A 26,932-nucleotide genomic window follows, 5' to 3' on the forward strand; every position below is an offset into this window, starting at 1 on the left:
TTGCTATGACCATTGTATTCTCTTGACAAAATTCTACCAGCCTGTGCCCTGCTTCATTTTGTACTCCAAAGCCAAACTTGCCTGTTATCCCGGTTATCTTTTGGCTTCCTACTTTAGCATTCCAATCCCCCATGATGATAAGCATTTTTTGGCATTGCTTCTAGAAGGTGTTGTAGGGCTTCATAGAAATGGTCAACTTCATCCTCTTCAGCAGCAGTGGTTGGGGCATAGACCTGGATTACTGTGATGCTGAATGGTTTGCCTTGGATTCGAACTGAGATCATTCTGTCATTTTGGGGATTGTATCCCAAGACTGCTTTTCTTACTCTCTTATTGATTATGAAGGCTACTCCATTTCTTCTGCGAGATTCTTGTCCACAGTAGTATACCTGATGGTTGTCTGAATTAAATTCACCCATTCCTGTACATTTTAGTTCACTGATTCCTAAAATGTCGATGTTCAGTCTTGTCATCTCTTGTTTAACCACGTCCAGCTTGCCTTGATTCATGGATCTGACGTTCCAGGTTCCTATGGAATAAAAATCTTTACAGCATCAGACTGTCTTTTCACCACCAGTTACTTCCACAACTGAGCATCCTTTCGGCTTTGGCTCAGTCGCTCAATTCATTTTGGCGCTACTTGTACTAGCTGTCTGCTCATCCCCAGTAGCATATTGGACACCTTCCGACCTGAGGGGCTCATCTTCCGGTGTCATATCATTTTGCCTTTTGAACTTGTCCATTGGATTTTCATGACAAAGATACTGAGTGGTTTGCCATTTCCTTCTCCAGTGGATCACCTTTTGTCAGAGCTCTCAGCTATGATCTGTCCATCTTGGGTGGCACTGCATGGCATAGCTCATAGCTTTACTGAGCTACACAAGCCCCTTTACCATGGCAAGGCAGCAATCCTTGAAGGGGGATCAGAATTATTATAGAGGAGCAAAGCCTGCTGAGTGAAATTCTGCAAGACTTCAGCAAAGGGAAGTCCTGGCTCACACACCTTTGAGAATTCTTTGAGAAAGTGAACAATCTTATATGTAACAGTGACCCAGTAGACCAGCCTTTTTCAATTTTTTGACAATGGAAATATCTCACCAAAAATTCCTACGTGTAGCAGTAAGGGACTCTTATGGATTAAAACTGGTTAAACAATAGAAAGCAGAGACTATGAACAAATGAACTGTTCTCTCAATGGAGAGAATGAGCAGTGGAGACCCACAGCAATCTATATTGGAACAGGCACGTAATAATCTGAAATTGAGCATCATCAGTGATGACACAAAATTATTCAGGATGCTGAAACCCAAGTCAACTATGAAGAGCTCCAGGAGGCTCTCCACTATCAATGTGACAAATGACATTCAATGTAGGTAAGTGTAAGGTGATGCAAATATAAAGCTGAGGAGTGAGGATTCGGATTGCAAAAAAAAAAAAAAAGCTGCAAGGAGAAACTTTTTAATCTATGGAAAGGTCTCCCATTATCATCTATAGTGTGGTCATAACTGCTGGCTTTTATATTTTCAAAGGGCAAATGATCCATTGTTTCTGCCAGCCCTTGCTTCAACCAATATTGTACCTTATATGTCATCAGTATTCCATAATAAGAATGTTGCAGACTATAAAAACACAGATATTCCTCCTTCCTCTTTGCTTAACATCCCGTATAACAAAGCATTCCAGGTAACAAAAGCTCACTTTACAATTTGTGATCTCTCAGTTGGTCTTAATCATTCAGTATTACCCAACTCTTCTGGATTTTGCCCCTTAATCATGCATTATGGTTACTTGCAGTTTTTGTCCATTCCTTTCAAATTTTTTTCTTAAGGAGGACCTGTTGATTTTCTTAAATGGTAAATACTATGAGTTAAATTAAATTAGAAGATATAGGGAAGTAAAAAAATGTATACACAGAGAAAGTGTGAGAATGTAAAGTTTGTGTTACGGATTCAAAGACAAATTTAACATTTTCATGACTTAAAAGTAGTTAAGCAGTTTCATTTGGCAAATAAGTCATTAAAATTAAATAACAAAAATAATTACATTTGCACTGCAGCTTAAGCACAGCACCAGTTTTACCCCAAAAATGGGCCAGTGAGTAGATTGCACATCACAAAAATGCAGTAAATGGAAACAGAAACATTTATGGGCTTGAAAAATAAAAAAATGAAGCACTTATTAAATCTCCAATTATATTCCACTTATGTCTATGACTCATGTTGGGAGATGTGAGGGATGCTTAGTTCACACTCTTGCACACAATTTGGACCATCAGCTTCAAGCATATGTCTACTTCCAGACATGTAGAAAGTAATGAGAGTTTCTGAGAAACATGGTATCATGCAGATAGATTCAAATGAGTAGCCGTGTTGGTCTGAAGTAGCACAATAAAATCAGAGTCCTTTGTCAAAACAGCCCATCAATCCCCTAGATATTTGTGATAATATGACTGTAAGATATAGCATTGTAATGGAATTTTGAATTTGACTCCCTGGCCTAGGGAAGTGACCAGCAATTCCCTGGGAGGAATGTCTCACAGTTGTATGGAGCAAGCAACATATGGAGAGGTGATAGCCTTTGATCTCTAACAGCAGCATTTTGGTTTCTCTTTGACCGTTTATGCACTGGAGGTTTCATGCTGTGCTGCAGGCTGGAGTTTTAGTCATAGCAGGTTGCCCCACCTCTTCCTGCACCCACATGAGGGAGCATTTGGCCCGGTGCACCTCATCTGCTGCCGATTTGTACTCCTGCATGAGAGCTGGGGCAGTGAAGTTCCCAGTGCATAAACGGTCTTTGTAAAGTACACTGAATTCTAGGGGATTGACTGGCTGTTTTGACAAAGGATTATCATTGGCTGTATTTGGTTGAGATACAGTCTACTGATGTAACAGAATTGATTTTTGCTATATATTCCCTGTCATGTAAGAAGATCATAGTCTGACGAAGGGTGCTTGCACTCGAAAGCTCACGCCTTGAATAAATCTTTGTTGGTCTTAAAGGTGCTACTGGATATATAGTGGAAAAGAGCACCTGTCTAATTCCCAGAGAATATCAACCCTGGATTTAAGGAGCCCAGGTCTCCAGCTTCAGTGGGAGACCTATTGCCCTTATCAGCTCTGCCCACTATTGTCCAGCTGGGTGGTATAGGAAAAATGCTGGAGGGACTAGAGAGGGCATGATTAACATTGTGTCTATTGCAGCCTAGAAGTGATGTCATCTTTTCTGGCAATGCTCTAGCTTTCACTCCAAAACTCTCTGGTTGAACCATAGAGTTTTGGGTGAAGGCTAGAGTATCATCTCTATGGGAAGATGTCACTTTCAGGTCATACCAGAATTGATGTCCCATGTTGCCAAACAACTGCACATGATTGCCAGTCAGGCCCTATCCCCCTCCACACAAACATGTAAATCTCTTGGCAGTTGTCCTCCTTAGGCACCCTACTTAAAATTTCAGTTTAATCTGTAAACCGCTCCTGTGGAGCGCTAGTAATAAAATGCTAAGGGCAATGTGGGAGGAGAAAGGGCGGGCCTTGTCCAGGATAAAAACTCAGAGGGCCCAATCAGGAGCCGCGAAGAAGCTCCTGATTGGGCCCTCTGCGGCTCCCCATTGGCTGCTTGGCCCGGCCTCGCCTGGGATGGCCAGGGAGTCACCGCTCAGAGGAAGAAGCCTTCCCCGATAGTAAGTCCGCCGGCCGGCTTCCCCTCGCCCTTAGGAAAGGAGCAGGGATGCCACGTCAAAGACACAGCGTCCCTGCTCCTTTCCCACCCCAGGTCCCTTTACACTGCGGGGGTGCGGTAGGCGGGGGCCTTCTCCCAGGCCCAGGAACAGCCTCGCCATATTGCAGATGCGGCAAGGCTGTTCCTGGGGCCAAGAGAAGGCCCCAGGTCACAGCCGGGTGGGTGGGTGGCCGGCTCCCTTCTCCCGGCCCCAGGAACAGCCGCTGCGGCCAGGCTGTTCCTGGGCCCGCCTTACGGCCCTGCCCTCTAGCGCCCACTGTATTTTTCTTACAACGGGCTTAAATTCTAGTGTTATTATAGTTTTAATAAGATGGTTTTCACACCTGATTGCAGTTCTTGCTTAGTTGTGGTTCCTTTGCTAGATTCTGCAAGACTTGCTTGCCTGCTTTCAATGGTTTATCAATTTTGTTTCAAATTCCAACAGATTTTTAAAGGATATTAGAAAGCATTGGCAAGAAACAAGATAGTTACTAGCTGAAATAACCACAAAATCAGACAAGAGATGCTCAATATACAGATTTATAGCAGATAGATTCAGATGGGTACCCATGTTAGTCTGGAGCATGGAACAAATGTCCAATAGCACCTTAAAGACGAACAAAGTTATGATTAAGATATAAGCTTTTGTGCGTATTCACACTTCTTCTGAAGTAGTGTGTGTACACACAAAAGCTTTTTCCTTGAATAAAACTTTGTTGGTCTTAAAGATGCCACTGGATTCTGTTCTGCCTCTCTAACGTTTTGCTTCCATCATTGTAATATGCACACATGCATGTGCATGTTTTCAGCAGTTCATAGCATACCAGGTTAAATTCACCCATATTCTTTTAACCATTTAACCACATAATAAAATTAGAGAGCAGACTATATAAAAGACCAATTCACTTTTCTAAGTTCAGCTCAGGCATGTATCAATAGACAAAAAAAGATCATATTGATGGTTTCACAAGAAATAACACCATATGTAGCCTCTATACCTTGACACTGTTGATGACCATTTCCATCTAAATGTCAAAAGCAAACAATGGCTGTGTGTCAGCTCAGGCTGTGACCTGATCCTAGGAGCTGTTGAAACAGTTTGATGAAGCAGATACTGTCTGACTTGGACTAGAGACATCTGGGTTTCCAATCCCAGTAAAGCCTTGAAGTGCACTTTGGTGACCTTGGGCAAATGTCTGTCTTATGCCTTACTCAAAGAGTTGTTATGTAGATAGAATTTATCACAGCTGAGGTAGGTGGGGAATTTCCATATTGTCTCCCCCCCCCCTTATTCCTCCAGCAATTCATTTAGTCAATGTCCTGACCATGGTAATAGCTGCCTTGAAACAGTCTTAGGTGGCCCCCAGGGCCATGACATCATCTGTAACCAGGAATTTACACTGCCACTGGACAAGCAATAAGGTGGGACAAATTCCCAGTGCAGAAAAGGTCACACAGTAAGCATTTGTTTTGTCAGTGTGGACTTTCCATTGCATTTATTATGTCATTTATACCATGCCTTTCTTCTGTCACGGAACTCAGAATAGAGACACAGAATTCCATCTAAGCACTGTGTCCTATTTGCCTCCAAGACCATATAGCCCTTCTTACATATTGTTGCTTTACCACTGTGTTATAGTAGCTTGGTGTAGTGGTCAGGAGTGTTGGCCTCTAATCTAGAGGGTCAGGTTTGCTCCACATGCAGCCAGCATGTTGGCCTTGGGCTAGTCACAGCCCTGATAGTGCTGTTCTCACAGAGTAGTCATGTCAGAGCTCTCTCAGCCTCACCTACCACACAGGGTATCTGTTGTGGGGAGAGGAAGGGAAGGGAAGCCACTTCGAAACTCATTTGAGTAGTGAAAAGTGGGTATGAAAACCAACTCTTCTTCTTCTAGTAGTAGTAATGTTACCCTATTTGCCTTCAAGTCACAGCTGACTTACAACAACCCCAGGGAGTTTTCAAGGTAAGAGACATTCCGAGATAGTTTGCCATTGCCCCCCTCCATATCACAACCTTGGTATTCCTTGGAGATCTCCTATCCAAATACTGACCAGAACCAATACTGTAAATCTAATATTTTGGGGAATGTGTAGAATGTGGTATGTGATGTGATATTATGATATAACATTCTGCTTTCTTCTCGTTCTTTCCCCCCTACCCCCAAAAAGAACTGTTTTTTTTTCTCTTTCTGTATTGAAAGCAGTTTAATGCCTTTAAGAAATAACAGTTTTGTAATCTGTAGTTTATTATTTTAAAATAAAATTATGATATAATTTATAAATATCATATATATATATATATATATATATATATATATATATATATATATATATATATATATATATATATATATATATATATATATATATATATATATATATATATATATATATATATATATATATATATATATATATATATATATATATATATATATATATATATATATATATATATATATATATATATATATATATATATATATATATATATATATATATATATATATATATATATATATATATATATATATATATATATATATATAAATCCTGTTTAGCTTCTGAGATCTGACAAGTTCTGGCTAGTTCAGAGCAATGTTAGTCTTTAGCCTGTCTTAATTGTTACCTGGTTCTGTCAGCAATTTCCAGTGCCTCATGGTCCCCTCCCTTCCTCCTGGCAATGCCTGTTATCCACTTAGATGCTTTATGTGATCTGCATTGTCTGTGTCTCTGGGCAGCTGCCTTCATTCTTTAGTCTGTTACTCCACCACTGCTTAGGTTCCTATGGTGAGTCTCAGTGACCTCAGCTTGGGAGCTCCCTTGAGTCCTTCCTGACTCTTCTTCCCTGTAAGTCTTTTATCTTCTATGTCCTTTCTTATGGACTTTCCTTTGCTTCATACCCTTTTCAATGGGTTGGATTTGTTCTTTTCTTTTCTTTTTTGAGCTCCTGGATTCCTGCTTGCATCTAAATAGAAGTTTGGTATCTTTAACCACCCCACTGGCTCTTCCACAGAGGTAGGTGGCAGCTAAAAGCAGGAGATTACAACCTGACCTAAAGTGTAAGGCTCTGCAGGAATGCCGCCAGACTTTGTATCTTTTACATCTGTTGGATGGATTCCACATCCTTCCTCAATTAATTAACTTTCTGAAGAACTGAAAGACCTGTTGAAAACATAGTGTCTAAATGTTATCTCAATCAAGTACTTACACAACACTGTTTTCAGGAAAGTTTATATAGGTCTGTACAACAACTTTCACTGAATTGTATGTGATGCTAATAAAATGCCCAGCAGCCTCATTCAAGGAAGAAGGGCAGGTTCTAGGTACATGGACATATTTTTCTCCAGGGATTATAGCCAGCACTGTTATATGTGTGCATGCATGTGGCACAATTTGTTGAATTTGAGTAATGCTTTGAACATTCCAAACACTTTTTTCTTTTCTTTTTTCTTTTTTGCATTCACACATAAATGACTCCCTTTGGCACTCTTCTCACTTGATCTCCAGTGCTGATTCCATAATTCTCCTCCCAAATAGCATCATCTTTACTCTCGGTGTACAGACAAACTTGTGGACTGAAAAAAATACACAGTGACATTAGGGAAACAGACCATTACACTGTTACTGGTCCCCCCAAAAATAACCCCCTAGTCTCCAAATTAGAGACCACCCCTCTTAACCGCTACACCAAGCTAGCTCACTGATGCCTACCCTTCTCCCCCACCCATCCCTTAGTGAGGCAGCACTTGATTCCTCTACTCCATACACAATGGTAAGGTGTATGGCAAGAAGGTAAGGTACCCAACCTCCTGGCCCAAGCTTAGCAGCAAGACACAAAAATGCCGAGTCAACACCTGTCCTACTCATCCTCTGCTCTTTTGTGTGGCAGGAAATCACCATCAGCCTCTTCACTGCCCCCACCACAGTGAGACAAGGACAGTTCTGGCATTCCCCTCTGAGAGAGAGATAGAGTGAGGAAAGGAGCATAATCCCTCCAGGTCACTCTGGCCAGGGACACCTCCATGGGCTACCACTTACTGCAATGGATCCTGATGCCCTTGGGGGCCAGCAAGCAGACAGTGAGACTTACAGGGCTGGTTGTTGCTCCTCCACTTTTGGCACCCTGCTGGCCAAGCCCATTCCAGAAATCCATAGTGGTAGAGCCTGGGAGGAGAAAGTTACATTGACATTGTAATGTCAGTTTGAGGAGATCACCCAGAAATGGAAACATTGCGCCTCAGGCACTGAGTCAATTTTTAGACTGTCACAGGAGGGGGGGCTGTGACATCATAGAATCAGTGGCACCCCACCTCCATTTTTCTCTCACTGCTCACAGGTTGGAGCACAGATAATAGAGGTCAGGGGCAGGAGTTTACCTACCAAGAGAAGGCACATGGCTATATATAAATAAGATGGGAGAAGGGTTGCCAGCTCTGGTTGGGAAATACTTGGAGACTTGGGGCATGTATGGCAGGTTTGGGAGGGACCTCAGCAGGATATAATATCATAGAGGCCACTCTCCAAAGCAGCCATTTTCTCCAGAAGAACTGGTGTTGGTTGTCTGGAGATTAATTGTTATACCATAAGATCACCATGGGTCCACCTACAGGTTGGCAGCCCTAGATGGAAACCTGTCTTAAAGAATTAGCATTAGAAATGTTTTGACAAACCAGTGCACAAAGCTCTTGTGAAAGTCCTTGGAACACAATCCTCTTGTGCTTAGTCACATGACATTTCCAAATGAAATTATGGAGTGACTTATTTATTCTGCCTCCATTAGTTTATTTATATCATTACACTACAAGAACCAATTGACTCAGTAAGTATTGATTCCCAGCACTCATGCATATGGAGAAGCTTGATTGCTAATTGAAGAGAGATAAATTCACTCAGCTGTGTGAGACTTGCAGTGTTGGGGGAAAACTCTCTAAAGGAAAAATGTCTCATTGATGAATCACCTCACTATATCAAGTTTTTGCTTTTTCTACTGCCACGGGAACAGAGAATTTGTTGCATGAGCAAAACTCTAAAGCTAGGTATGTTTACTCAACAGTCTCTGACTTCAGCTATCTTACTTCCAAATGTGTGTACATAGGACTGCAGCACAATCCTGTGCCTGAGATACTGAAGTGATGAGAGCCCATTTAATATCTGAACAAGGCAGGCACATAAAACTTCCCAAAATATTTGTGTATTTTTCATAAGAACAGGTGTTGCTGGCTTCTAGAAGGAAACTTGGGTTCCCTAGTTCAGATTGTCCCTCTGCACAAACTCACCAGGTGCCTTTTTACCTACCACTTTCTTTCAGCTGTGACCACCATCTGCAAATTGGAGATATCAATATGTGGCTGTTGTGAGGATTATAGGGATTATATGTGAAATTCCTTGAACACATGAGGTTCACTGCACAAATGTTCAGTATTATTGCTTCAAATGCCTGGGGCTAGGAACCTTTGGAATTATATAATTAACAGGAGATAATCTAATGAGGGAACTCTGCAAGGAATCACTTGGTCTGTTCCTTCCACATTCCTTCGGCATGGTATAAAACTGACTAATGCACCATCCCCATTGTCAGAACATATCCTTGGGAACAGTAGAAAATTACAGTAGGCTGGTTATATTAAACCTCAGATCTTATCTTGTAAAAACATTCTTACCACATGAATGTCATGGTGGTTTTAATGTGTCAAAAATGATGGGTTTTAGAAAAGATTGTCTGGCCAAACCATATGCAGATATTATGATTTTGCATGTAGCTAGCAAAGGGAAGGATCTATAGTAGGGGTGTGGGGGAAAAAAAACTCTACACAGTATTGTTCAACTTTAGGCATATTGAACCCAAAACATACGGTATTTCCCAATATTCCTGAATCCCAGTACCAGAACAGTAATTGGATTTGGTAAATATTCAGGAATGTCAAATTTTTTCAGCTCCATTACATCACTGGCAGTCTTCAAGCAGTGTCTGGATAGATACTTTTCATGGATGCTTTAGGCTGATCCTGCATTGAACAGTCACTAGATGGCCTGTATGGCCCCTTCCAATGCTATTATTCTATGATTCTATAGTGACCCATACATTATAATGGAGAATCAATACAGGGGTATCTGAGGCTTTCTTTTTTAAGGTAGAGGCACAAAAAAACCTCCGTAAATTTCAAAAACATTGGACCATTGTTTCCAATGGAGGGGGGAGAAGATTTTAAACTTTAAAAGGAATGCTGTCCATTTAAGATTTAAATACCTTTTGTAAGCCACTGCGGTGGCACAAGTGAACTCTGAAGGGCTTGCAGTTTCTTTAAATGCCTTCTCCAAGCTGGGAGTTCTTTCTAAAGACATATAAAGGGACTGTGACCCCTGTAAATGCACTTTTAACAGCAGCTATCCAGTGGCCCTGAAAAATTCCAAATGTTATGGGAATATTGGGGGCCCGGCCACTTTGGATAGCAAAAAAGAAAAGAAGAAGAAAAAAATCCAGCTGACTTAATATCTGAAAATACCAATAAGTTATTTTGCAGGTATATTTTAAACTTATATTAGCTGAATGCACACCCTTTGTCTGCAGGTTACAAGACTTCCATTTATAATGCCAGAGGGATAAAATGAGTCATGATATACATCTTTTCCACATAGCAGAATTTCAGTTTTCAGAATATATGTGACAATAAAATAACATTAATATTAGTTATAATTCTACATAGTAATCTAGTGTTATCATTTTTAAAAAACCTTGCTGTTGCTATTCAGAGCTTCTCGAAATCAGTTTTGAAGACTTCAGGTGAGACTGGCTGAAGTTTCTTCAGGCTCATCCCAAATATGGCCAAACTCAATTCATACAAGGATTTCTATTTAGTTCAACAGTGGAACCAAGGATCTTAGTTTTCAGACTGGGAAGAAAATGGATTCCATTCAAGTCTATCCTAAATAGACTTGCCAGTCCCCAGGTGGTAGCTGGAGATCTCCCAGTATTACAACTGATATCCAGGAGACCAAGATCTGGTCACCTGGAGAAAATAGCCACCTCAGAAGGTGGACTCTGCAGCACTATACCTTTTTCAAATTCTTCTACTCCCCCAAACCAGGCCCTCATCAGGCTCCACCCCCTGTTTCCAGATATTTCCCAAAATGGAGCTGGCAACCAATTCCTAGATGACCCCATAAATCTCAACTGAAAAACAAAATTATGTGAACAGACATATAAAATTTGTTAGTTCAGTGACAGCTACCTATTGCCTATAATTACTGTAACAATCTCATTTACATAAGAAATGATATTAGGGCAGTTCCCCACGCATGTTTCCCAATGCAGGTCTCAATGAACTGAATGAAAGGAGGTTATCTGTCTGTCCATCTGCCTATTATCTGTCTGTCTGTCTATCTACGTACCATCTATCATCTGTCATCTATCTTCATCACCACCATTATCATCAAACTACCTTTGTAATACTAATTACAACAAATTAAAGGAAAACTAGTGGTAGAAGTAAGCTATAATCAGTAGTGCAATCTTAAACAGAGTTACATCCTTCAATGTCCATAGACTTTAATGGATTTTGAAGGGTACCATTCTGTTTAGGATTGCCTGTAATCAAGCAACTCCCAGGGGCCTAAAGGTCTGGATGTTACTTTGGGGCAGTTAAAGGTGGATAGCTATGTTGGTCTGAAGTAGCACAACAAGATTTGAGTCCAATGATACCTTTAAGTCCAACAAAGATTAATTCAAGGTGCAAGCTTTCGTGTGCATGCACAGGAAATTCACATCTTGAATAAATCTTTGTTGGTCTTAAAGGTGCCATTCAATTTATACTTCAGGCAGCACTACCTTTGTTTCTTGTTAATGATTTTGCCTATCAAGCAAACTTCTCTGATGCCAGATGTGGGAAATAAAGAGGAAACCTTTTACAGATTATTGTGAGAAGTCATCCCTCTCTAAATGTAATATTCCAGAAAGTGTAAAGCAGGTTAGTAAAAGGAAAATGGCTGTAAGTCAACCTAGATGTAGTCCAGAAAAGATCAAATGATTTCCTGTCTAGGACTGAGATGGAAAGGAACACATCTTAAAGAAAAAACTGGCTATAGATCCACAAGGTATAGACCACAATCTCCATAGGCAGTTAAAGGATGATATCCGGCGCCAGCTGGATCGGGGCGGCTCCGCCATTCTCGTGCTTCTAGACCTGTCGGCCACATTTGATGTGGTCGACCACGAGTTATTGGTACACCGCCTCACCGGAGCTGGAATAAGGGGGACTGCGCTTCAATGGCTGGTCTCCTTCCTCCAGAACCGGACGCAGAGGGTTGCGATGGGGGAGAGTATGTCGAGCCCTTGTGAGCTCCCTTGTGGGGTTCCGCAGGGGGCGATACTCTCTCCCACACTTTTTAACATCTATATGCGCCCTCTAGCCCAGCTGGTCCGGGGCTGTGGGCTGGGTTGCCACCAATATGCGGATGACACCCAGCTCTACTTCCTAATGGACGGCCGGCCGGACTCCACCCCGGATACATTTGCCAGCTGTTTGGAAGCGGTAGCTGGATGGCTCAGGCAGAGTCGCCTGAAACTCAACCCCTCCAAGACAGAGGTCCTGTGGCTGGGCAGAAGAGGGCAGGACCAGGAAGCGCACCTCCCATGCCTGAACGGGGTGCAATTAACACCTGCACCAGTTGCCAGGAATTTGGGAGTGACATTTGATGCCTCCCTCTCTATGGAGGTTCAGGTCACCAATGTAGCTCGGACGGCATTTTTCCATCTTCGCCAAGCCCGGCTACTAGCGCCCTACCTGTCCTCGGAACACCTGGCCACAGTGATCCATGCAACGGTCACTTCCAGATTAGACTTCTGTAACTCGCTCTACATGGGCCTTCCCTTGTCTTTGACTCAGAAGTTACAGCTGGTCCAAAATGCGGCTGCCAGGGTCCTCACTAGAACACCTTTGAGGGCCCACATTCAGCCGGTGCTTCGTCATCTGCACTGGTTACCAGTCTGTTTCCAAATCAGATTCAAGGTATTGGTATTGACCTTTAAGGCTATACGTGGCCTGGGTCCCATCTACCTGCAGGACCGCTTGGTTGCTTATACCCCCCGCAGGGCACTCCGCTCTGCGGGTATGAATTTACTGGTTGTCCCGGGCCCACGGGATGTTCGCCTGGCCTCGACCCGGGCCAGGGCCTTTTCAGTCCTGGCCCCAACCTGGTGGAATGAGCTCCCAGAAGAGCTAAGGGCCCTGCAGGATCTACCAGCTTTCCGCAGGGCCTGTAAGACGGAGCTCTTCCGCCAGGCATATGGTTGAGGCCAGGGCAGCTCTCCCACTAATCCATCAGAGGATCCCCTCCAATATTGAGATCTCTAACATCGAGATCATGGTTAGATCTATTGTATTGGTGCCACCCTCTTCTGAACATTATTCTCTCCACCAGGCTGAACTAAGATCAGAATTGTGACCACCGCCGCTATATGTTATATGTAACTTTTAATTGGGGTTTTTATGGGGATTTTATTGTGTTTTAACTATTTATGTTGTAAACCGCCCTGAGACCTATTGGGAGAAGGGCGGTCTAAAAATTAAATAATAACAATAACAACAACAACAACAACAACAACAACAACAACAATAATAATAATAATAATAATAATAATAAAGAAGCCATATGATTCTGCTTGAAAAAATAACTGTTATAATCTGAATGCATGCCTCTGAATCAATGCATCTGCTCTGCAATGGAAGGTTCCTGTACAGGATAAGAGAAATAGAAAATCATGTAGAAGGGGTACAGGGGTGAATGGTTGTTCAGATGAAATTTTGATGGCATTAAGGATTAAGTAGTTGGGTCCCAAGCTTCTCAACATTTGACTTCTCTTGAATCTGGTTTTCTACTTCTTATTTGTGATCCAATAAAATCTCATTTAACTTTTCCTATTAACCCTGATAGATTGAGAAGAGGATCAGGGCTCATTAACCTTTTTGAGCCTGCAGGCATAGTGTGCTAGGCACAAAATGGCTGTCACAAATGTGTGCTGCAGCAGTCAGCCACAAAATGGAGGTCACAGCTTCCATTTGGTCACACAGTCCTTGTGCTGTGATGGCAACTGTTGCCAAAGTAATGTTTTTATAAAATCTGTAGAGCCAATCAAATCAATAGCCAGTCAGAAGCCCTGCTGGACAAAGACACCATCTGACCCTGCCCACTTTCTAAAAACACTTGGAGGGTACCAGAAAAGGTAACGGTGGGTGCCATGGCACCCTTAGGCACCATGCTGGGGATCCTGATCAAGATGATTGTCCTGATTGCCTTTTGACTTTAGTGATATGGAACAAAAAAATTTGGTTCCTATACAAAGTAAAAAGAGCCTCTTGTGGCGCAGAGTGGTAAGGCAGCTGTCTGAAAGCTTTGCCCATGAGGCTGGGAGTTCAATCCCAGCAGCCGGCTCAAGGTTGACTCAGCCTTCCATCCTTCCGAGGTCGGTAAAATGAGGACCCAGCTTGCTGGGGGGTAAACGGTAATGACTGGGGAAGGCACTGGCAAACCACCCCGTATTGAGTCTGCCATGAAAACGCTGGAGGGCGTCACCCCAAGGGTCAGACATGACTCGGTGATTGCACAGGGGATACCTTTACCTTTTATACAAAGTAAAACCCTATTTCACATAAAGCAGGCCATGAATACAAGCCTTTTCAAACTGTTTTTTTTTTTTGCATGAACAGCTAGGACAGCCATAATTTTCATGACAAAAACTGCACTCCTAAAATTGCAGTATAGGCACTATGCAACGAAGCCTGGTGGCTTGGTTGTAAAACTGTATGGTTGACGTTCGCCAGGCTCCATTATCATAGTGCCATCACCTGATACATCAACACAGTTGACAGGCAAGGTGAAATTTATTGTCTTCTATCTTTTTCCATTAGCTGATATCCTGTATCTCTCTGAGAAGTCTCATACAATATGGGTTAGATTACCTGAGGGATTTTTTCCCCTTGGAAAGCACAGGGGGCATGAGGAGTTCAGGTGGGTATTTTATGGTCAAACATAAAAAATCCTTCAAATCAAAGTACTTTTTACAGGTTCACTAACCGTGATGCAAGCTTCCTATACAACTCTAATACTTTTGTCATGTTGAAAAGACTTATACAGTAAATCAGCATTACTAGCATCTGAACCCTTAGTAGACAATTATTTTTCCTGTGAAGCAGCACCAATTTTGTGATGGCAAGATGTTAGGAATTTTCCAGCTGAAGGATAAATACTTATCTCATTTTATTGGAATATGAGATATATTTATGAAGTTCTTTTTTCAAGGCCATAAATACAAGAGAATTTGGTAATATGTCAAGTAAAATTGTTTCTGGTTTTTACATGTAAATATTTCCCCTGCCAGTATTCCAGAAATTATTTAAAACCTTTTTTACTTTAGGACTTTTCATCTAAGAATGTCAAAGCAAATTATAAACACACATTTCTGGTGTGTTTGTCAATTCAACAAAGAGTTCTCCTCACCTCATCCCATTTCTAGTCCATCGGGACTTCATCCACTTAGACACACTGGGAATATGGCACCTGCCCACTAATTAGAGAAGGGATCCCCAACCAGGCTTCCAGTTTATTGTTTTTATTGTTGTGTTGTTTGTGGGGGTTATATTGTATTTTATCATATTGTATGACTGTAAACTGCCACGAGCCGGACTGGTTTCGGGAGTGGTGGGGATAAAATCTAAATCTAAATAAATAGATTCTGTTGCCTAGCAGGCTGCGAATTCTCAAAGGAGGACGCGACACCTCTTTTTTGGCATCAAATTTGGCCGCAGCCTTTATTGCCCACCCTCAATGGAGGCCCCAAACAAAGCCCGGCTAAGGAAGCCTGACCCCTCAGCCGTCCGGCTGCTCTGATATCAGGAGCCATGATGCTTGGGGTCCCTGTCCGACTCCCAGCCGGGAGGACAGGTCACGCTGCATCACGGCCCAAGTTTCTGGTAGCAACGTGGTGGGAGCCAACGGGCATCCACCTCCATTGGGCTTCCCAGCCACTTGGCCACAGGCCCCTGGCTTCCCAGCTGGGTAGGTCACGCCTTTTTTGTGGCTGGTCTCTTTAAAGAGACCCCCTCCCCCAGGGGGTCCCGTATGCTAATGGGCCTCCCTGCCAACAGGCTCCTTACCTGGGTTAACCTGCAGCTGCGACGAAACAATAATCAACAACAAACATGAATCACAGGGAGGGAGGGTGGGTTACTGTTCAGGCTGCTGGATGCGGAGAGGCAGAGCTGACTCAGGCAAGGCCTTTTATAGCCTCGCCCACCCCTCCGCGTGACCAAGGAGCCGCGGCTGCCGGCTCTGGAACAGGCGTCCCTTCCTCTCTTTGACGCCGCCGCAGCGCCAACTGCAGCCACGGTAAGTCCGTGGCCGCACTTTATGTGAAGATTAGTACTTCATTAAATAACTACAAATCTCTGTTAGGGTCATCATTGCTTATATTGGGGCAAATATTTTGTGATGGAGTCTTGTCCTGACCCTCTTCTTTGATTATGATAGCCCTTCTCTTTTAATTTCCTTTTTCAAAGCGGAATGCATATTTTTTTCACTCACTATAAAGCAGCTTTAAATGTATAATTGATGTGGGGAAGTTTCCCTGTATCAGTGACTTGTCCTGAGTAAAAGTATGCCAATTGTCCCAGCTTTCATATCCTTCAAGGTATATGCCTGGGAGGGTGATACAGAAGCAGTATTTTGGATGAGACAAAACTATGGATGGACATAAAGAGCAAGGTATTTCTATTTTGCTGTTATTAATGTTCTATTATCCATACCCCAGATTTAGTGAAGGAAGCCCTTTCACCACACACTCAAAAGCCAAAAAATAAATATATCTATATTCTACAATTTCCCTAGCATTTTATGGTAAAAACCATAAAGGTTGGGGAAATCCCTGGTGTGTCATGTAACATGGCTATGTTTTTGGTGGCATTGCATGATGCCATTCCTCCATATTTGTCTCCGTGCTGCTCCACCGAACACCAGTGGGCACCAGAGAGTACTGGTCGGGGATACCTCAATCCTGACCATCCCATGCCAACAATGAAAAAGTACTTGAATATGAGCATTTACACTTGTACCGCCGCGGCTCATTAAAAATCTGCTTCCACGCCTATCAAGCAGCTATGCGTTGTTAGTTAGCATGCTGGCACATCACCGGTGTGAGCTACAAAACTCTGTTGTGCTAATGAAGCACACATGTCTGCTTTGCACAAACTGTAGATCCATTTATATATGATGCTGTGCAAATATGAAGGCCAATAGTTTGTGCTTTTCTCATGCCAGTGTCCTATTTCAAGCATGCATAAGTCCGCAAAAGTGCTTAGTTCACATGCTGGCAATTCCAGGGAGCAAAATAGGATGGAGACTTCAGTGCTGACTTTTACTCACACATACACTCAAATTTGCTCCACAAAGCGACAATGAGAGCAGAGAAGCAATTTTTTTATTGATGTTGTTTAAATCTAACTGAATCCTTTTCTTTGCTCCCTATGTCTTTCCCTATTTGCCTCCATTAACTATGCTGGGATAATGAGATAAAAGATGTGTAGCAGTAGCCCAATTAAAATAATTTTCTATTTGAAATGAGCACTTAAAAAAATAGAAAGCTCTTGGTGATTGAAAGCACGCTGTGATAATGAATAGCAAATGTGTAATTTCATTTTGAGTTATGATTTCATGTCTTTCCCCTCTCTCTATCTGTAATACCTTTAAAATCTAAATTACATGTAATCAGCAGCAGAAGCAACATGATTCTTCTTGTAGTTGACAAAATGCATGTGCTCACTTTACATACCTTCCATGCACACTGGCGACGTTGCCAAAAGTTTTACATCTAGTAATTATTGTTCCTCCCAATTAACAGGATTCTTGAAACACATACAGGCCCTGGTATTTCCATGAAACATAGCAAAATAGCTCCAGGGCAAAACTGTGATAAGATGTTAGGTCAAACTCACTTGAAGTGAAGCTACAAGATGATTGACTAGGTGGACTAATTTCACTTTCTTCAGGTCACAATTACATCATATTACAGTATCTAGTTAGGAGCATGCTCTTTCCTAAGGTCATAAATGCAACGTTAAATCAGACCATGAGGCAAACAAACCCAGTAATGACCTGACATGGATCTCAAGGAGGTCTGAGGCTAGAATGTGACATGACTCTTAGTATTTTATAATACCCTAAACTGCAAGGCCCTCTTTAGTTCATTCTCTCTCTCTCTCTCTCTCTCTCTCTTTAATTTAGGTTATGCATTTCCCTTACAAAGTAGGATTGCGGCTGAAACACATAATTATTTCACCAGCAATTTCTCCAACAATACATACAGTGCAGAAGTAAATCCTGCATATACTCCCATCAGGAAAACCAGGTTGATTCATTCCAGATGTAACTGTGTTAAGGCTCTTTCACATATGCTAAATAATCTGTTTCAATACACTTCAGCTACTGTTTGCAAGTGAATTTTGCCATTTCACATAATAAAATCCAATTGCAAAGTACATTATTTAGCGTTAAAGCACTCAGACTATGAAGACGCAGAACAAAACAGAAGTCCAGTGGCACCTTAAAGGCTGACTGGATGCACCACTGTTTTTTGGCCCTTGTGGAACACTCTACCAGAAGAGATCAGGGCCCTGTAGGACCCTACCCAGTTACACAGGGCCTGGAAAACAGAACTGTTCTACCAGGCATAGAGTCATGGTCCAGAGAATTGCTGGCCCTGCTGCTGGGAACTGAGGAAGACCTGCTCCAAGAATGCTGAAACACACACCCTATTCAGACTGTTGACTTGGTTAGGGAAAATGAAGATGATTGTTTTTAGGATTTTAATGAACTATATATTATTACTAGATTTCAAGCCCATTTTATATTGTCATAAAATGGGCGCTAGACAGCTCCCCCCGAGAACGGCGAACGACGTTCTCTCGCCCCGCGGAGCGCCCTCGCTGCCGCGAGGGCGCTCCGGAGGCCGAGAGAAGGCCGGCTCCCACCACCCCCACCCTCCCCAAACGGCGATGGGCGTTCTCTCTAGAGGCTGGGCGGGGGCAGGTGTCATCAGGAGTTCCCAAGACCTGAACTGGATTCTTGTTTCTTGAGTAACATTCCCCACTACAAACACCTGCCACAACACAATCTGCTTTGGGTTCAAAAGATGTTTGCCATTCAGTGTGTGTTTGTGTGTGTGTGGTTGCTAAGACATAGCTAAAGCACCACTGGGGACAATGAACATGTACCATGGTACTTTGGATCCTGACCCAAATACTGGGCTGCAAGGACCATGGTACACCTTGGACTCATCCAAAATCATTTAATCAGAGACTGAAGCAGATCTCAAGGAAGGACGGAGAGCCTGAGCTTAGTTGTACATGCGTAGAAAATACAACCAAGGCATTTCTTATCAGAAGGATCTCACTTGGTCTTCCACAATTATTAGAGAATGCAGACACCAGCTTTGCTCCCGAGACACGCAAGTCCCGAGACACGCAAGTCCTCTCAAAAAACACCCCCACCCTCCCCAAACGGGGATGGGCGTTCTCTCGGCCTCCGGAGCGCCCTCGCTGCTGCGAGGGCGATCTGGAGGCCGAGAGAAAGCCGGCTCCCACCACCCCCACCCTCCCCAAACGGCGATGGGCATTCTCTCGGCCTCCGGAGCGCCCTCGTGGCGTCTACGACACCGCGAGGCCGCTCCGGCGGCCGGGAGAAGGTGGCGCGGGCGACCGCTGACCTGTCACTGTGCGGGTGAAGCAGGGAATGGGGAGCCGCGCTTTGCGGTCCCGCCCTAACTCCTCCCCACTACCCCTTACTCTTTTATTCAGTCCGTGGCGCCCGTGGCGCCACGGGCTGTGTACAGATGTTGTTAACTGCCCTGAGCTCCAAAGGTAGGGTGGGGGTATATAAAAATAAAGTTGTTGTTATTATTATTATTATTATTATCATCATCATCATCATCATCATCATCATCTAGTATTTCTCAGAGTTCTTTATCTTCATAGTTTTGTGCAAACACTAATGAGTTCTCAAAATGCCCAGGCCATGTGGCTAAATGCTATTACCCTCATTTTACAGACAGACAAACTCAACCAAAGATATGGAAACAATTTATCAAAGCAATGCACTGGTGTACTTGAAGGAGATGTACTGTAATAAAAGATTGCACAGTGTCATAAACATCACAGAACTGAGTTCTGCCAGAAATTAGTTTTATTTTGAATTACAGGATAGGAGGGGAATTGAACAATGATTGGAAAGAGGCACATTTTGTCCCATCCTCACCTTCCCAAAATAATCACTTGGACCATACAGATGGAGCTAGATCATCCAGAGCCAAAGATTTAATATGACAGGAAAGGGCAAGAACATTTGATAAAATTATCCTGATACCAGGATTTGATCTGCTATGTAAAGAGCATGGTTCAGTGGGTATGATTGAACTGGTGATAGGGAAATGCTAAACTGGGGAGATCCAGATTCTGCTTCACTGGCTTTTGCTCTGTCTAGTATTTGTGAAGGAAACCAACAGGCAGAGACAGAGATGAAGTTAGCCACTTTACACCCCAGGTGACATTAGCTTTTGCCAGTGAGAGGTCTTTTTGTCCAACTAAACCAGTCTGTAGGATGCTCATTGAGTGTTGGCATTTCGTACATTTAAAATTACTTTACTGCCGATGTGGGCAAAATACATGACTGAATCAAATATAGGTGCAGCTACATTTTAGCATAAATAGTTAAAGATGCTATTAAGAGCAGGACAAAGAATATCGCTGATTGCTTTCATCTGAAAATATGCTCTTTTCAGGAGACTAATGTAATTAGTGTTTATGGCACACTGTCAATTAAATCTGTCATCAAAGGGAACGATTTGCAAATTTGTGAAATGAAAGATGAAAGCTGGTCATGTTTTGATAATCTTGTCATGTTTCTGTCAGCTTTCTCGTTTCAAATAGTTGTCTGAACATGTCTACCAAACTTTGCCCTTTGAAGATTCTTCAGATTTGGGATATTTCCACCTACTGATTAACATATTAACTGAAATAGCTAATCTTTTACATTGGATCTTCAGTGATAGTGGAGCCTGTCATTGGTGTAATTTTTTTTTTTTTTTAGAAATTAGGTGTTCTTGATGACAGGTGTTGAAGAAATCTCCACGGACTGTAAACTAAAACCTCTCTATGGTCTACTTTAGCCATTACCTGAATGGCATAGTTGCTGTTGTCCTCTGGTTATTCCCACATACTTCTCTAATGCTTAATCTTTTATCTTGTTTTGCTCATGCAGATTGTGGGGGTTATTTTCCAGGAATTAGTAGGTGTACATGTAGAGTCCATGGGAGACATTGGGTAGATGAAACTTCCTTTATAAAACAGAAGCCTTGTCCAAATAAGGAAAATAAAAGAGAAAAAACACTAGCAAAATTAATATACACTGAAAGTCAAAAAGAAATTAAAGACATAAAAGTACCCAGACAGCAGAACCTTTAGATGACAAATGGAGCAATCCTAATAAGAGTTACTCAGAAGCCATTTTTTATTCTTTGGGGCTTATTTGTGTGATAATATTCTTAGAATTGCATCCAAAGCTGTACACGGAATTTTACAGAAGGATGGAGCACTTGCAGACAGGCTAAATACATTTTCTGTATCAGTCTTCTTCATGGATCAACTATTATTTTCAGGAAGAGCATCTCAGGATTATCTCAAAGGCAACAAAGGATGAATTTTAGAGTTAACATATTATACTTGGGCTCAAGATGGTCATAACTTGAATGTTCTGTAACATGTTACAGTGAAATTTCCAAAGTACTATTTAAAATTGCAATTTATAATTAAAATTAGTCTTCTTCCCAGAGATTTGGGTGACAGCCTGTGTAATACAGTTTTGAAAAGAAAAAAAGAAAATGGGATATAATGGAAGAAACTGACTTAGTAGAAGATCACCTGCTTGGCATGCCTAAGGTTCCAGGTCCAATCCCTTGCATTTTCTAATAAAAATGTGCAGATGGAGTTCTATGCATTCTTACCAGGGCATAAATCCTATCCAACACATCTGGACTTGCTTCTAAACACACATGTATAGGATTAGGCAGAAATTCATTGGTTCTTAGAATACATGAAAGATTTTCAAGGCATCTTTCCATGTAGTAACTGGCCATAAATGCTACATAAATACATAAATAAGGAAGCATACTACATAGTCCTCAAGAATAATAAGAAGTTATAGCAAAGAACCAATGGTTTAAGCCCAGCCATTGCAAGACTTGGAATGTGACATTTTATGTAAATGAATGACTGAAAAATAGTGGTAAATAGTAAATTGTACCCTCTGAATCAATGAAAACTGTACTGATATGATCTGAAGGTAGGATTCCAAGAAATATGTGTGAATGGACTCAGCCCCAAACTCTGTTTTAGAAGTTGGTGAGAAAGCTGATGCTTACCACAGCTGCCCCCCAAATCCAAATAAACTCTGGTAGTCTTCTTAAAACAATACAGCACTATATCATCTAGTACAGTCATTCTTAGCGGGTGGCTTATGGGCCCCTGGAGAGCCCTGCCCCCCTGGAGAGCCTTAGTGGGTGGCATATGGCCCCCTTCAAAAATATTGATGTACTCTTAAAATAAAAACATGATATGATCCCCATAATGATTTTCACTGAGAAATCAACATAGTATAGTGGTTAGAATATTGGCCAAGGCTCAGATCCCCAATTTGCCATAGAAGTTTGCTTGGTGGCCTTGGGAAAGTCACTCTCTTTCAGCCTAACCTTCCTCACAGGGTTGTTGCAGGGATAAAATGAAGAAAGGGAAATGCTATTGTAAATTGTTTTGTAACCCAATGAAAAAGAAACTAGTTGCATTTCTAGCCACTTTTAAAATGTACAGATCAACAACTGCACCCACCACCAATCCAGGTACATTCAGTATGCCTTTTATGTGATCAACTATTGTCTACATTTGAGTTCAGGTTTATACCTACATCAGTGAGGGGGCAACTGAAGCTCAGTTTTCTGCCTTGCAGAGTCTTAAATACATATATTGCTTTATATCAACAACAATCTGAAACAATTTTCAGATTGTATTAATTTCTGGGTAGCATCATGTATATATCAGACTGAAGTCCTATTTTGGCAGGGTAGGCGTGAATTGGTGATGCCTTTTGGGCTCAGTGGTGCCCAAGAAGTGTTTATGAACTTAATCCATTAAGTGTTGCATTTTCTGTTGTACAAGGGGGTCATGGTTTAATTAGATGATATTCTGATTTATTCTCACTCTGAGGCTGAACATGTCCAACTAGTTTGTGAGGTGTTGCAGTGGATGCACAAACACCACCTCTATGCAAAACTGGGCTGGAGATGGACCCTGCCAAAGTGCAGGATGTGTTGGGGTGGCTGACCCCCCCACACACACACATAAAGGCAGCTGCAAGGTTTCTTGGGCTTCAGAAACTTCTGCCATGACTTCCTGGCCAACTTCATCCAAGTAGCCCTTCCCCTTATGGACCTGCAAAAGACAAAAGGGGTGGGGTAGGGCAAAGAGGCCTAGTGCCCAACTGCAGTGGACTCCAAAGTGCCAATGGGCATTCAAGGAACTGAAATAAAAATTCACCTCTGAACTGGTGCTATGGCACACCAATCCTACAAAGCCATTTTCCAAGTAGATTAAAATTTTATATTGTTTTATAGCTCAACTTTTGAGTCCCTGACCTGGTGTTGAAACTGTGCCATGACAGCCGAGCAGCAAGACATTTTGGTTTTATAAAAAATCTGCATCTGGCCAGATGGCAATACTGGTGTCCAACCATGAGGAAGCACATAGATACTTATGTGCAGGCCTGCTTCATGTTTATCACAGATAAGAGGGTGGGAGATAAGCCACGTGGGATGCTACAGCCATTGGAGACCCCCACCACACCCTGGCAGGACATTTCCATGGATTTTATTATTGATCTACTACCCAATCATGGGAGAACAATCATTTGGATGGTTGAGGACCTGTTCTCTAAACAAGCCCATTTTGTTAAATGTATCTTACTTCCAATGCACAGAAACTGGCTAACTTGTTTATCCAACATATATTTAGACTCCACGGGGATGCTCAAAAAGTCATGTTCAATAAGTTCCCAATTTATTGCCAAATACTGGCAGGAACTATTGAAGCTATTGGAGGTGGAGCAAGCCTTCAGCTCTAGGTACCACCCAGAATGCTTTATCACATTACCTATAGGACAACTGGACTGTTTGCTCCCATTTGTGGAGTTTGCTGATAACAATTCTGTCCATGCCAGAAGAGTAATGCCTCCATTTCAAAGTTGTCTATGGGGCAGGGGTCTGCCCCAAGATAACTCTCCTGATTTACAGACTTGGGCGGTTCGACTGCAGCAGGCATGGCCAAAATTGGTGGCCACCTTGGATGCAGCTAAGGAAGACTGCAAGCATAGGACAGACAAGAAAAGGCTTCCTGAGCTGCAGTAGAAGTTGGGGGATCAGGCCTTTCTGTCCAAAAACCACCTGCAATTCCAGCAGCCTTCCTGTAAACTGGGGAAGAAATTTGTCGATCTGTTCTCGGTATCTTGGATCATGAATGACATCACTGTTAAACTCAGTCTCCCTAAAACATTTCAAAATGTTCATCCTGTATTCCACAGCAGCCTGCTCCAGCGTTGCTCACCTCTTGATCACTGGCATCTGACCCCAGTCACACCAATCCCAGTCTTCATGAATGAGCACACTCATGAAATGAATAAGCTCCTGGACTCCTGCATCCACCATGGCAAGCTGCAATAATTGGAGTTCCCCGAGGGGGGGGGAGGGGTGGAAGCTGGTCCAGGATTTTCACACTGTTTACCCTAACAAACCCTCTCTGGGTGGAGGTGTTTGGAGAGGGAATTTGGGATTGGTAATTGTTAGAATGCTCTGAGCTAGTGGATAGTTGAGGGGGGAAGCACTAAGTGGTATGAATTGCATTCTGAATCCTTTGTTTTCCATTCATTATTGATGCAACATCTTATCTTAGTTTTCCCAGAGGGATGTTATATCTTTGATCCCGGCCTGGACCTTTTTTGCATTCAAACTGGAACTAACGGGGGCTGGTGGGCAGGAAGGGATGTAAGTGACCTTGTTGCCATCGTTCCTTAGTCTTGGCAAAGTTTTGTAGGGTCTACTCATAACATCCAGCAAATTGATCCTTACACCAAGTCAAGGTCTCTTATTGTGGCAATTGATTAGAAATCTCACAGCATGGCAATACTGAGGATGTTGTCAGGTCCAAAAGCACAGAAATTGACAGAGCTCCCTTGTTACTGATATTGAGAAAGACTGCCTTGGATGATTGCCTAACTTCCTTTCTTTGAGTAGAACTTAGTCGAATGCACATTTTGAGACCCACCAGATTCACCAATGGCTGCCTGGTTCACATAGCAGTGGGGCAGGGCACTTGAGGTGGTGGCAGTTCCTGAAGCTTCATCTCACTCCCGACCTGAACCTGGCCCCATTCTCTGGAATTCTTTATCTGCATGGGGGCCAAGTTCAGAATTAGATATATGATGGTTCCTGGAACATCCCATTAAAAACAAACAATGAAAGTTTCTCACATGTGCAGTATCAAAGCTCACAAAATGAAAGAGATGATCAAGATAATTCTGCATTACTTTTTTGGATAAGGAGTAAATGTGCAAGATGTAAAGCAAATTCTTTGGCAAAGGTATAGCTGCTGTGGCAAAAAATGAAAGAAAACTCCAGAGATTTAGATGTGGCATAATTGGATGCATGCAACTTTTCTAGATTGTAGTCAATATTTTGCATTATATAGCTGTACATACTCAAATGGTTAACCTTTTTATTTCTGTTCTCTAATGGTGGTGGACATTTCAGTTGCTAACACCCTCAGCTGATAATTTCCTTTTTTTCCTAATGTGTTAATCACATTTCAAAACCCTGCAGTCACATCCCTCATTCAAAGCCAGTTGAGACTCTCTTGAGTAATACTTGTTTGCTCATGCTCCTCCCCTAGACATCCTTCACTTTTTAAAAAGAAGTGAATAATGAGGCTACTGCTGGGTTCTTTAATGAGGTGATTGACTTTGATTATTTTTTAAAAAATCATAGCTGTGAACAAAAGTGAAAACCTTTCCTAGCTCTATGCCCCAGTTAGAATTTTTTCCTGTTTTGGTTTGAGTTTTAAGTAATCTTTTTACTACATGTCTTATTTATTCCCAATATTACCTAGATCCCTCATATTTTATTGAAGAGCTGATCAGTCTCTCTGGGCTTAATAAACCTATATGCAGTGGCAATATGTATCCCTTGTTGCATGGTTGTAAATCAGATGTATATCAAATTACTCATCAGAATGTGCATCCAAGTATGATGTCTACTCAAAAGCATAATAGTTGGTGAAATGTACATTTGAATGTACAGCACCCTCCACCATCCACTACTTGTGACTTTTAAAAAACACAATGGCATCTGCATTGGGATAGATAATTTTGAATTGTTTTCCAAAACTCCATATTTTCTTACTACCAAATCAAAATAAGCAACATTATTTTCTGCTCATATTTTCTCACAACTGAAAATAACTTTACCAAAATAAAAATGAATAACATGGAAAATTTACTATGAAAACCCAACTCACATTTACATGCATCTTTTTTCTATTGTTGTGGAGAACAAATTAGTTGAAGTACAAATGTGCCTTAAAGTTGGGACAAACTGGATAAGAATCTTATGGTCATATAAACCAATAGTATGTATTTCATGAAATTGCCAATATAGATGGAAAGGGTAAGCAAATGCTGCATGCCCTTAGTTTGTGATATCTAGTGATACGATGAAAAACCACACCTCACGTGCAAAATGCTCTATAAATACAAGCACAGAATATTCCATCCCACTACAACAGAAGGCTTTGCACCAGAAAGCAACCTTCCATTCTTGTGTTGATTTTACATCTTGAGTGAAATGGATTATCAAGATGATGTGATTCACACCACACAGTGCAATCCTAAACAGAGTTTATATCCTCCTGAGTCCATTGAAAGGGGCATGACTCTGCTTAGTGCTGCACTGTCAAACCTTTATGTGGGCCTGAATCAGCTTTATATGGAAGTTAAATTGTCCTCATTGTGCAAACATATGATACCACCATCCTTCCCATGATATCACAGTTTTAGGTCTGAGAGGCTACATTGG

At 42.0% G+C, this 26,932-nt stretch overlaps 1 long non-coding RNA gene across 1 annotated transcript; it reads right to left on the minus strand.

Annotated features, from left to right (window-relative positions):
- Positions 1-7,097: 7,097 nt before the first annotated feature.
- Positions 7,098-25,210, minus strand: LOC143839804 (uncharacterized). The gene is made up of 3 exons (XR_013231883.1): positions 25,128-25,210; positions 7,811-7,884; positions 7,098-7,295 (listed from the first exon to the last, which is right to left on the minus strand). It is a non-coding gene; the product is annotated as an uncharacterized LOC143839804 (long non-coding RNA).
- Positions 25,211-26,932: the final 1,722 nt, after the last annotated feature.

This window comes from Paroedura picta, chromosome 1 (assembly GCF_049243985.1).
Source record: "Paroedura picta isolate Pp20150507F chromosome 1, Ppicta_v3.0, whole genome shotgun sequence".
Lineage (NCBI taxonomy): Eukaryota > Metazoa > Chordata > Lepidosauria > Squamata > Gekkonidae > Paroedura > Paroedura picta.